Genomic DNA, 14,479 nt, shown 5'->3' on the forward strand with positions numbered 1-14,479 from the left:
CAGGTGGGTGGTTCAGTGACTACATCTGGAGTCCGAAAGTTTTGTTTACAATCTCAGAAGACAAAATTCAATAAAAAAAACAAAGAAGGAAAGGCCAAAAAAGGTGCACCACATCTATTGATGACAGAAGAATAAAAAGACTATGTCTCCAAGATAGAAAAATGTCATCAGCGGCCATCAGAAGTGATCTGAATGATGCTGGTGTTTCTGTCAGTTCAAAAACAATCAGGAGAAGATTAACAGATGTTGGACTGAGAGGTAGAATTCCACGAAAAAAGCCTTATCTTAATTTTCAGCGACGAAAAAAAAAAAAAAAAAAAAAAAAAGACTACAGTGGGCAAAGGAACACATTAATTGGACAGATGATCAGTGGTCACAAGTTATATGGAGTGATGAAACTAAGATATCGTTATTCGGTAGTGATGGGCGAAAATATGTAAGACGTAGAATAGGAGAAGAGCTACATTCTGACTGCATTCAAGCAACTGTGAAGAACCCAGTTAGTGTTATGATTTGGTCCTGCATGTCAGCAGATGGTATTGGTCGCCTTCATGTCATCGATGGGACACTGAATGCCAGAAAATACATTGACACTATTCTAGAACCAACCTTCCATCAGAGATCTCTTTCCCAACAATGCTTCGTTTATTTTTCAGCAGGATTCTGCTCCTTGCCACACGGCCAAAATATTGAAAGAGTGGTTTCATACAAAGAGCATTCAATTGTTGTCATGGCCAGGAAACAGTCCTGACCTCAATCCTATGGAAAATTTGTGGCACCGTTTGAAAACTCTTGTCCGAATGAGACGCCCATCAAATAAAAGGGAACTAATTGAGGCTATAACTGCTTCCTGGCATCATGTAATAACGAAAGAAGAGCTTAAAACTCTTGTCAGCTCAATGAAACGTCGATGTGAAGCTGTAATCAAAAATAAAGGATACCCTACTAAGTACTGATAACTCACTGCAATATATGTATCTAATGTATATCGATAACTATTATCGTTTAACTTTTTTTTTTTTGTATTGCAAATAATTGAATTTTGTGTTTTGTATTGAATTCAGTAATAAATTCTCTTTAAAATGATATATACAAGTTTGCATTTTGTGAAACGCAACGTTTGCTATAATCATGCAAAGTTCAAAAACATAAAAATTTCCTAAAGTGTCCAAAATCTTGGCCACCACTGTAAAAAGGATAGATTACCATAAAAAAGAAAAGGCCATACATAATGTATGAATGTAATGAAAGCATATAATGGGAGCAGCTAGTGTAATTTCCTAAAAATACTGAATATTTCTAATTAGACATCTCATGATTTTAATACATGTTTATTTAAATCAATCACATTAAAAAGTAGAAAACAAATACTCTTAAGAACTATGTTTCTCGCTTTTAAATGGCTTCGTTTATTACTCAGTAACCTTCCAGATTAAATTTGAAAGTATCTTGAGCTTTAAGAAATCGTAATATGCTGGCGCATGGAAGATATTATTTTCTTTTCAGTCGCGGCAACATATTGCTTTCATAGAACCAAATTTGTTAATTACAATGAGATAAATTCAAGTAAGATCAGCCATCACGAGACATATATATAGCTAATATAAGCAGACAAGGTAGATAACCTCAAGCGAACGTATAGCTAATGTAAACAAACAAGGTTATTCTTCACCTTCTTCTTTTGCGGAATGTACTATCTTACGTTTCTCTGAATGGCAACAGTCTCGAAGCGCTGAAGCTAATTTTTTTTTTTTTTTTTTTTTTTTCCCGAACAATGCTGCTACTACTCGCTTTCAAATCGTCGAATCCGTTATTCAAAAATTCATTACAATTTAACAAAATCTGAAATAAATAAAACAAATTCGAAAATCAAAATTCAGGCTTCAAGGTGCACATGTGTGTGTGCTTGATTTCGTTTAATTTATTTGGTCACGGCAAAGCACGCTACTGCTGCTTAAAAGGAGGAAGGCCTTCGTGGAGGATTTTCTAAGGGCAACTGCTTCGTATGACATTATACATGGGGGAAAACCACAAAATCGCCCATGCAGCCAACCCGTTCACCCGAATTCGAGTCCCAGACGGAACCACCATTGTTCAGCGACTGTACCGCTTGGTTATTTATGGGCTCCATTTTCGGGTGACTACATTATTAAAAATTCAGTGGTTCTAGATACCGTCGTTTTCTCACAATGCGAAGAACATACATACATACAAAATGCAGATTCTTCATTATTTAATTTATTTAAAAATATCACAGAGTGATAATATTTGGTGGCACAATTTGAAAAGTGAAACGCCGTTTATAGTGAACCAACGCAAAATGACAAAACGAAATTAATAGCACTTCTGGGCAAATTGGCCCCTTGAATAATTTTTTTTTAGTTACAATCATAAAAACTAGTAATTAAAATGTAAAAACGCATTAAAAAAGCATGCATTTTTATTTTACAGAGCAGATTGGTAGACATGCATTTTTATTTACAGGTAGCACTCCATTACATTATTAGGTAGCAGATACGCAAACATGCATTTTTATTTACAGGTAGCAGATACGTAAACATGCATTTTTATTGCGAGTATGTCGAGAATATAATTACTGAGAATATCTACCCGCATAATAACAAAGAATTTTTACAATAAGTAAGGGAAATAAATGTATTCAGACATCGAATTACTTTCACAAAATACGAATTATTTTTACAAAATAATGTCAGTGTTTATATATGTTCCAACTTTTAACTATTAAAATAAATCACTGGTTTTCAAACTGTGTTCTGGGGAATGATAGGGCTCCATGTAAACTCCTCCGCAAATCAAAATTCGATTAAAATTTTACGTGATCTGCAAAACTGAGCATCAAATTAATCGATTAAATAATATTTTATTTCTGTTAATGTTACGTTAAGTAATATGAAGTAAATCTGTTTTTATAAGTAAAATTTATAACAGAATAATGGTTTTCCCCTGGGATCCCTTTGGAGAAAACAAATCCCCGAAGGGTCTTTTTTTAACGTTTTGTGTGTTACCATTAATAATATATCATGTTTTTCGCACTTAAAATATAAAATTCAATTCAGTGGCAATATCACAAAATAAAAAAGATCATACCTTTAGAACTTCCGATACGCAGTCTCATGCACTGGAGATTATTATTATTTTTTCCCCGTACGGTATTATCATTGCTCGCTTTAAAATCTTTTAATTTGCTAATCAAAAATTCGTTGAAGTGTTACAAAATATAAAATCGATAATAAAGCAAATTTCAAATTCCAGATTCGGACTTCCAGACGCCCATATTCAATGGAAGATTACATTATTCAAAATTTGATGGCTCTAGGTACCGTTGTTTTATCACAATGCGAGAAACATACATACATTTATGTAGATTCTTCATTATTATTTAATTTCTTCAAATATAACACAGGGCTCTAATATTTGGTGGCAACAATCTGAAAAGTGAACCGACATTTACAGTAAACGCAAAATACCATAACGAAATTTATAGCCCTTCTGCATGGGCTAACGCCCTTTGTGCTAAAAAGAAAGATTAGAACCAACGATTTTGTTTATTGAGATAACCAAGGCTGTTCATTCTTCCTCCCTACAGGCATTCACACATTTTATTTAAAAAATCTGACAATAATTGTTCACCATATAGTATACATTCTGGCACCACAAAAATGTCAAATGGGGGGAAAAAACCCTTTGCAAAAATATTTTTAATTTGGAATTTTCGCAAGATCAATATGCAAGTTTAAGCTTAAAGGATATGTAAAAGTCCGTTTGATTCTTTCCACCAGCAAATACTTAATAACATAAATGAAATATAATGCTTTAAAACTGGAAGAAAGATTATGTCCTAAATGTCTAGTTTTCAGTTTAAGTGTTTTTATATTATAAACGTAATTACTAGAACGCCTGGTGGATAATGACGCGCACTAATCGTGGCAAACGTTTTAAAATACAAAACTGTTGCTATTTTTTACACCCCTTTTTAATGTCCCTTCACTACAGCTATTTCTCTCCTCCTTAAATCTGACACAATATCAGATATATACTTTTCCCTTTTTGTTTCTGAAACAATGGTGATTTATGTGCCTTTCCAAGCTGCAGTGTTGAAGACAAATCAAAGAAAGTAGATATGCATCAAGATAAATTTGCATCTCACTCTCTGCATCCATATGTAAGCAGAAACTGACTTAGATCACTATGAAGTGAAGCTTCGAAAGCAAGACAAGCGTAAACCGTTTTGAGTTATTGATGCCATCGACTCAATCGTTCCCTAAGAACCTATCTATTGTGTATGCTAATTCTAGAGCAACTGCTTCATAATGTTGGTAATTTGGAGAGGGTAAGCACTTGTAACATTGTGTTTAAGAGGCAGCCGGCCTCCCGACCCACCACATTTACATATTCATGTAAGCCACATACGAGTATATGATATGGGATGCCATTCTATTGATCGATGTACGGAACGTCCAAGTCGAAAGATTTGCATTATAAAAGGTGAGAAGAACTCTCATCGTGAAAAAATTGAACTTCTCTCGCTATGTGAACAACTTAAACAAATTCGAATCTTTTTCAAAACAGAAAACATCGGATCTTTAACTTCTACGAAATACTAAACTTATTTGTACCTGGACATGGTACACACGCTGTTGATACTCTCCTCTTTTTCTTAAGCCAAATTATGAAACGATTTTTAACACTAATTTTATGTCTGTATAATGACAGTTTCTATACTGAAGAACAAAATATATCCCATGTATAAGATCATCAAAGAGTAAACCATAACAGATCGCTAATTGATTTAGGAAATACGCATATCATAATTCTGCAATATTTTAATGCTTTCGCAATAAAATTAACATTACACTAATATAAAATTTACATCTCGAAAAGAGATTTTGCGTCGAATCCCTCTAAATACGTTACTTCCTGAATGGCAACAGACGCGAAATTCATTCCCATCTGTTGCCATTCAGGAAAATGTATTATGTATCATAAAATATTTATTAGCTCAAAGGGATATATTAGTTTCAAAAAGAGATTTTGCGTTGAATCACTCTAAATGGCTGTATATGTGACTTTCTCGCACTATGTAGTTAAAGCCATGAAATTTTGAATAACGCAGTCCTCTACCAGAACATGTGCACCCGGAAGCCCGTATTGAATTTCGAATTTTATACTTTGCAAAACTTTAATTAATTTTTTGATTAACAAACTCAACGATCTGAAAGCGAGCAGAGGCAACGCTGTATGGAATAAAACACTTTTATTTTCTACGCGCAAGACTGTCTATCGAAAATTCTAAAAATATGCTGTTTTTAAATTTATGATTGTTATTTTATTGTGCTGTTGTGTTTTGTTATGTGATACGTTGTTTGTTATGTGATTTGTTTGTGATGTTATTTTATTGTGTGATTATTATTGTGTATTATTGTGTTGTTTTGTCATTTTGCTGTTGAACTGAATTTTATGTAGCGTAAGTGCGAAGAACGTAAATATTAATAAAGTAAAGTGAATACACAAAACCTTAATAATAATGAAAAAAAGACAGAATAAAAGTTTAGTAAGCTTAAGAAATTGAGAATTAATTTTTTTGCCAAGAAAATTGAACATTGTTATGTTAAACCTAGAAAAGATTTTAAAAAAATAGAAAAAAATGTATGCCGATACTTAAAACTGTATCAGGAATTCTAAACATATGCATGCGGTTATGCTACTTTAAAAATTTTTGTGATTTTGCAGTTATATTGGGTATGGCGCAAATGCGAAGAAAACGGTGCTTAATAATAAAGCTATAAAGAAAAAAAAGGCGGAGGTTAGGAGGACTGGTGCACAGCGTAAAAAACCTTAACAAACCTTTTAGGGCCACCGTTACCTCGACGGCCATAACCGGAGACGTCATTATTATTTTTCTACTTTGATTGCTGGCAGCAATTTCTTTTTTACTTCTTTATTTTTATTACTTATTTACTTATTTTTCAAAATAAAATTTCGGAATTCCAGACTTACAGAATCTATCAAAACAGCAGACAAACAACAAAGCGCAGAAAGGAAAATATGTTTGCACAAGAGTTCTTTTCGCACGATTTGTTAGTGTGCATGTGAATGAAGCCAGATAAGCATTATATGAAGTAATAGACTATTTCGTCCATTAATAAATCGTTTCACGTTAGTAATACTAGGTATCAAATTTAATAGTAGTTGTATAGATATTTTCATATAAATTCGTAACTAAAATATCATATACATTTATTTTACCTTCTCGTGACATTTTTTAACGCTGCTTATTTCGAATTTTTCTCATAAATCGATGAAGCCAAGCTTGCGATATTTCGATACGAAAGATTAATGTAGTTTTGTTTCAGTCTTCGCTTATACAACTGGCTTTAATGAAAAGTTTTCCGCCAAAAAACGTTCTTAATAAAGTTAGAGGGGGGTAACATGAAAGTAGTACTTTCGGTGCTAGTAGTAATCACCACCCAAATCTATGATTTTCTGCCAACGTTTTGGTATTTTTTCAAAGCCTTCGGCCCAGAAACTTGGTGGCGGCGAGTCCAAAAACATATCAACCTCATTTCGAACGTCCTGTACAGAATGGAAGATAGCACCTGCAAGATGTAGCTGCAAGTAAGAAAAAAGGTAGAATTTCGACGGAGCGATGTCGGGGCAAAAGATCCCATTCACGTCCATACAGAATCTAGCCGGTGAATGCAGACACATGTGATCTTGCATTATCTTGATTGGAACATTATCTTTTTAACTCAGTTCGACGTTTCTCCTCGATAGCAGCCTCAACACGAACTAGCATTTCGCTGTACACCTTACTGTCGAGAGTTTTACCCTTTTCCAGATACTCTTTGTGGAAAATACCACGGTAATCCCAACAGATACAAAGCCTGATCTTTTCGTAAGTCAAATTGTGCTTTGACTTACAAAGTTTGCCGACGAGCTCATCGGGCGCATATCAACCCCCTTTTCGGCTTGTTGAAGTAAATCCACTTTTCATCACAAGTGATGACCCAGTCCAGAATTTTGCTTCGTTGATATTCGAGCAGATTAGTGCAGACCCGCACACATCTATCCTCATCTGCTTGAGTCATCTCGTGTGGCACCCAGCGACTGAACTTGTACGCCAAGTTTATATGATGTGACTAATGGACATGGCACTAACGTCTAACTCCTTAGTAAGCTCTCGAGTGGCTGCATACTGATATTTTTCTAGAAGTTCTCACAGGCGGGCCTCATCAACATCAGTAGGCCGGCCAGAGTGCTCTGCTTCTTAAATGTCACAGTCTTTGTTTTGGAACTTTAGGTACCAAACCTTCACAGTGCCATATGGTACAACTTTAGTATCTAAAGCTGTATACATGATTCGGTGACATTCTGTAGATGACGTTTTGCAACAGAACTGGAAGTAAATGGTAGTTCTAATCTGGTAGCGCGATAGTTTCATTTCACACACCTTGTACTTAGTGATAACGATATTTTTTTTATAGCACAATGTTCTGAAGTACAGGTCTCTTTCTTTAGCCCTGTCTGAAGTAAGTCTCTTTCTTTCAAATGCCAAAAATTGTTTGACAAAGTATGATTAAGCAAGCCAACGCGATCTGTTTGCGCAGACGATATTTGCGCTGGCGGAAGACTTATTTAAAATTCGATATACATGTACGATATAGTCATTAGGAACTAGTGTATATGATTATGCTATTTATATATGCTTGTTAAATAATATGTTAGCGTTCTAGTAATGCATAGCAAAAATTGTATTTATTCCTTTTTAGTCTAATTATTATAAGTACCATGTACAGTAATTTATGTGTAATAATGTTTAGTGTCAGTGTCTATGTAACAGTTTCCTTGTTTACTTACAGTTTGTTGTAGTGTATACGCACTTTGTGTTTGCGTTGTAGTAGTTGTGTTGTAGCGTTGCACGCGATTTTGGCAGCATGATGTGCCAAAATCAAAGTATTATAATTTCTAGTGTATTGCAATGTCTAATCATTCCTAGAAGTTGTACTATGTTACGTAAAAATGTGTTCAGTACATTAAGGTCATGAAACCAATTTTATACATCTCCATATACCTCGTTACTCTCGGAAAACCAGCAATCAATATATTCCCCATAGTGAACCAGAAAAAGCAAAAACCATACTGTCCTCAAAATAAGCCTAAAATGTAACTCTAATTATTTGAACGCTTTTACCAACACAAGGCGGCAACCTGAGTCGCCATCTCCGTTCTACAGGCTGCGGGCTGCTGGGAGTAAGGACATTTCCACTGGTCTGATAAAACAGATTGTTATGATTCACAGGGCACCTATCTATCCAGTAAAGTAAAATTAAATGTTGTTCAACTGGTAGCTACATTGTGCCTCTTCTTTGTAAGTGAACAAAACTCTTGCACCCAACAGGAAAGGGACAGAAATCTAATGAAGCTTACTTAGATGGCTAACTTAGAAATGGCTTCTTTAGACGGCTTACATAAAAATGGCTTATTTAGAAATCTAATGGCTTAGTTACATAAATGAAAACTGCAGGAAGCGGTAAGGAGAAGTAATAAGAAGAAATCGGTGATGAGAAACTAATAATTGTTTATTGTTGCTTTGAGGAAATGTTTAGGATAAGGAAATAACACACGAATTTGAGTCAGTGAGAGTTACGATATTATGAATTCGCTAACTGAAAGATAAATCTGACAAACATTAGTCTCATGATTTCTGGAGTAGTTTAACCCCTTAATCATCGCTCCCATTTCACATACGGGCCGTCATTCCGAGTTGATCTTGTCCCTCCAAAAATCTTTTTGGCTCTGCTATTCCGAAAATAATCGGCAAAAACTATTCCACGAATCATTTTTGTCGTGCCCATAACAACGAGTATTTTAAATGCGAAAATGATCAACAGACATACACAAGTCCTATAAATTTCACTTTACGCTAGCAATTGCTTGCTCTAGAACAGGGGTTCTCAATCTTTTTTTGCTACATGCACCTCTTTCACCACCAGACGATAATCCTCCATTCCCAAACTCGAAAAATACATAAATATTTATTTAAATTTAAAGTATTTTAATGTGCTTTATAAATTAAACAAGAAAAACTATAGAAAATGTTAATAAATACCAAAACGTGAACGAAAGAAAATATTTTATTTATGAAATAAAATTAAATATTTAACTGGTAGATAAAATGCTCATTGCATTCCTCCCTGAAATTATAAAATTCCCCTCTGGTTGAGAAACCCTGCTCTAGAACTTTATAAAAGACAGAAAATATGCTTTGTGCAGCATTTTCTCGCTTTTCGTTTTCATCGCATATTTTTACAAAATAAGCAGAAGCTTTAGCGAAAAAGATGATTTTTGGCGTTGAAGAGTTCAGATGTGATTCTGATGTCAGTATTTTTCCTAATGCGCGTTTCTTTTATACAACTGAGATGTTGGGCCCCGTTTTAAGTACTATACACAGAAGAAAAGTTTAATTTTTGAAAACGCAATTATTGTTGAGCCAGTATGTAATTTTATGTGAATAAAATTTCTATTTTTTAAAGTTACAGCATAAATAAAGTGATCACGCGTGCCGATTTTGGCGGGACTGTCCCGCGTCCCGCCGATTTTTAAAAATGTCCCGCTTTTTAGAAAACATCTGCATTTCTTATTTTAAATGTACTGTAAAAATATATTACCTATTATTTATTAATTATTATAGTAAATATAAAGAAATAAAAATACATAAATAAAAAACACATAAAATGTATGCAGAGTAAACTAAATTAGGCGATGTAACGAGTTAGATTTACTCGGTGGTGTCCGATCATTAATGTTACGTCTCGTCAAGGAAAATGCATTGTTAACGGAGGAACATTAGCTGAAGTGCTAATGAATTAGATAAATGACATTTATATCCATATATTATGATGCTTCCAACCACAAAGATTTAACATTATTTCCCACAACTGTTAGACTTTTTGATCCAGAAACAGGAATTTAAATTAGAATATTAGATTTTGTTTCATTGCCGGGTGAAACTTCACAAATAATTTTTGATTCAATAAGTACTATTTAAAAAAAATAATAATTTGAACAATAAAATTATTCCCTATTCTGAGGATAACACTAACGCAAATTTTGGCGGAAAAGCTAGAAGAGGCATCAATAACGTTTTTACGAAACTTAACGAACATTTGAACCAATAAATTATTGGGGTAGGTTGTGCAGCGCATATTCTACATAGTACTATCCAAACAGCAACTGACTTACTTCCACTAGATCTTGAAAATATTAATGAAAAATTTTTTTCTAATTTTTATACACTGTGTTTGTTGAAAGTTTGAAAGATCTATGTGAAAGCGCAGAAATCAAATATAAAAGAATTATTGGTTACAGCAAAATACGATGGCTAGCTCTTTTACCAGCTGTAGAAAATATTTTTAAAATATACAAACCATTAAAATCATACTTTTTATCACAAGATAAATGTCCAAGAATATTGCAGCTCTTTATTGAAAATGACACATCACAAAATTGGCATCAGTTCATCCACAGCCAAGCTACATTATTTCACAATGCTGTGAAAATTATTGAAGGGGACAACATTTCAATTATGGAAGTGTTAAACGAAATCAATAATTTAAAAACAAAATTGCGAGAAAGAATTGATAACGATTACGTTCCTTTAGTTATTCAAAAGGACATCACTAGGTTGGAAGAACAAGGTGCCACTAAACGACCTGATTTTCCGAAAGAAGTCAGAAATTTTTATAATAACTGCTTGGAAGATCTTGAAGAACAGACAGTTCAATTCGAGGGTATTAAAAATTTTCATTGTGTGACATTAAAAAAGGAGATTTTATGGGGATATGTGGAAAAATCTCTTTAATATATTAGCAACCATTTTCCGAAAAATAATATTTGCTAAAATGATCTTTTTGAATTTCACTTTTTAAAAATATACATTACTGAAGAAAAAAATTAAATGTTCGTTGTCTGCAAATGTGGAAATAGACAAAAAAAAAAAAAAAAAAAAATGACGGACTTATTCCTTCATTTTAGACAGAATAATATCCCTTATGAAAATAATATTTTGAAAATTGTAGAACATGCGCTCTCCCTTCCAGGAACAGATGCAGCAATAGAACGTGTTTTTTCTAGTACACTCAAATACGGAAAATTCACCGACTTGAAATCCGCCAACTCCTGAAATTCACGTTGCCTCTCAAAATATAAACATTCAGTTTATAGGTTCCTGAAACAGCAACAATGAGTATGAAATATCGAAGAAAAAATACTTACCGAATAATCACGTCATAATTACCAAATAATAATGAGTCATAACGGAAATACCCAATTATTGACATCATGATAAAAGATTTTTCTCCTCTAATCTCTGCATCGAGGTAAGAAAGCAGACGATTCACTCAAATCTTCTTTCAAGTTCACGATTCACGTTGTATTTTCTAAGCTTTGTTATTTCACAAGATTATTTAGTGCTGCTTTTTTTTTATCCGGATATTTTGTGGATAAATTAAGAATATTTTAAATTTCAGCTCTTTTTAATACAATTACAGATAAGAAACGCACTCACGATTTTACTGCTTGCAACGTTGAAAACGTAAACACGTTGCATTGACGGTAATGCAAAAAGTGCAAATTCTGCAAAAGATGGAGATAGGTGCATTTTATAGCAGAATCGTATGAAATTGCGATACGATTGTGTATGATATACGGAAAAATAAAGAAAAGCTCTTGAAATTTTACAGCAACAGTGATTCTAATACCGTAATCCGAAACCGGAAATCTTTGCATGAGGAGAAATCGGCAAACCTCGATGCTGCGTATATATAATACAATGAATAATATAATCAATTTATATATGTAATAATAATTTAACGCATATAATAAATTATTGCAATAATGTATATAATAATTTGATTAAATGTATCTAATACGCCTTACTTATTTTGCACTTTTACTCTGAATATTATGATATATCTTTTCTGTCCTGAAATCCGCACAACCTCTGGTCCCAAGTTTTGCGGATTACTGGACTTCTACTGTATCAATAAAATATGGACAATTGAAAAAACTTTAAAATATGTATTCAGAGTAAAATATAATTTGACCAATTCATGTGAGAAATTTCACGACATTTTAATAAATGATCCGAATCTATTGCAAAGTGTTCACTCGGATATAAACGTGAAAGAAAATCATATTTTTTAAATAAAATATTAAATTAATTAAAAACATAATATTCAAATTATTGATTTTTATAAATATTTTTATAGTTACCAACAGTTAATAATAAATATATTTTTGTATACAAGTATATGAATTATATAATAAAATATATTTTTTGAATTATTGGTCTGCTTTCATAACTAAATAATAATTCTCATTTCATTTCATTTGTCCCGCTTTGTCTCAATGAAAATATGGTCACTTTAAACATAAATCATTTAAGCCATACGCGTAATTTTATAATGTTAAATGTATGCCCTAAAGCTTTCCTGCCGAGCTTGTGTGTGGAAAAAAAAAAAAAAAAAACAGGCAAAAAATGTATGTTTCAGATTATATTATTTTGCAAAAAAAATTAAATTTCATAAAACGTAAGCTGTTAATTACAACCAACGAATTCAAAATCTTGCGAATAGCAAAATAAGACAGTAAATAAAAAAATAAAGATTTTTGAAAAACAAATTATGAAAAACATGCGACCCCCCATAGCACAAAACATCCTCAGGATGTCCTATTTAAGTCGCAATATCCCGGGATATACGTAGGATGTCCTGAGGAGATCGTAATTTAACATCCTAAGGATGTCTTATTTAAGTCGCTATGTCCCGGGATATAACAGGATGTCCTGAAGATGTTGATTCTCAGATGTCCTGAGGAGTTCACCAATTTCACATCCTGAGGACATTCATTCTGCATTGTCCGGAGGACTTTCGTTGTCAAACATTTTGAGGATATTTGTTCTCAAATTTACCAGTTTTAATTTTTTGACATTGCACATCTGAAACTTGTACATTATTTTATTTTTCATATGTATTTTACTAAGTTGTTTCTAAATGCTGTACATTAAAAATATTGATATGATTGATGATTTATTCTTGTTATTTTGTTATTAATTTTAACTGCTATTTTTTTTGACTTTTTTAAAAATTTATTTAGTCATAGAAAAGATTTTTTTCAATGGATTAGCATTTTCTAGAATATTTGCAAAATTCTAAATAACACATATTTTTTTATATAAAAAATGTATAAATTACATGTATAATTACTTACAGATTACAAACCCTACTACAAATATAGGTAAAATTAGATATAGATATATTTAATTACGGAAACGAATTTTTTTTTAAATTTGGGTATAGAGACATTAGTATTTTTTTAGAAGCAGGAAACATGAAAAATTAGCAACTGCCTTCGCCGGGAATCGAAGGACGGACCTCTGGAATACCGGCCCAGTGTGCAGAACCACTACTAAGGAGAGAGATGTCTTCGTGGAGGACTTTCTAAGGGAAACTGGCTCGTATACACGTTACACGTGGGGAAAACCACGAAAATACCCATGCAGCCAGCCCGTTCGCGGGATTCGAACCTGGGATCGCACTACCAGGGTTCAGCGACTTTACCGCTCGGCCGCTGGTGGGCCGAAGACACGCTAGGAAAGCGGGAGAAATACCTCATATTACTTCTCTTTTTAAAGGCCGACTTTTTTTTAAGGGGATCCAATCACTAAATCCTGGGTGTGGATATACCTCATCCAACACCTTTTTAGTTCGGGCGCCACTGTAGAGACATTAGGATTTTTTTGGGAAGCCGTAGAGATGAAAAATTAGCAACCGCCTTCGCCGTGAATCGAACCACGGACCTCTGAAATACCGGCCCAGCGTGCAGAACTATTACACCACGAAGGCACGCTAGGCAAGCGGGAGAAATACCTCATAAGGAAAATATTTTTCCTCTAATTACAGGACAGAAAATGTTTTTCAATCGCGCGATCTGTTATTGATATTGAATTACAGTCGTGCGATAATTTCGCAGTAAAGATACATCTCTGATGACTATCCAAGATTCTAGAAACTTTGGTCTTATATAGAGATGGTCGTCTTATAGAAATAATGCTTAATATCAATATTTATTTATAATCTCAGAACTATTGGTCACTTTCAGAAGTGGTCGTTTGAGAGGCGATATTCTATATATTTATTTACTGATACTCTCAGATTCCAAAATTTGTTTATATTCTCAGAAATATTGGACGGAAGGTGGTCGTCCCATACATACAAAATTTTACATTTCATTAAAAATGAATTCGGCATTACTTAACTATTTCCCTATTAATTAATTAATTAGATAAAGAAAAAATTAGGAAATAGTACTGTTTATTACGGAATAATGTAGGAAGTTCTACAGAACTATATTCTGTCGCGTCATTGCACATTGTATCCGGCAAACTACTAGTTCCTCG

At 33.3% G+C, this 14,479-nt stretch overlaps 1 protein-coding gene across 1 annotated transcript in view; it reads right to left on the bottom strand.

Moving 5' to 3' along the window:
- The window catches only part of lft (Limb expression 1 family member lowfat), a 696,498-nt gene that overhangs the window by 385,940 nt on the left and 296,079 nt on the right, over nt 1-14,479 (bottom strand). The gene's annotated exons all lie outside the window — the stretch shown is intronic.

The sequence above is a fragment of the Stegodyphus dumicola genome, chromosome 2, assembly GCF_044657685.1.
Source record: "Stegodyphus dumicola isolate Sdum_Otavi_A_Nest chromosome 2, ASM4465768v1".
Taxonomy (NCBI): domain Eukaryota; kingdom Metazoa; phylum Arthropoda; class Arachnida; order Araneae; family Eresidae; genus Stegodyphus; species Stegodyphus dumicola.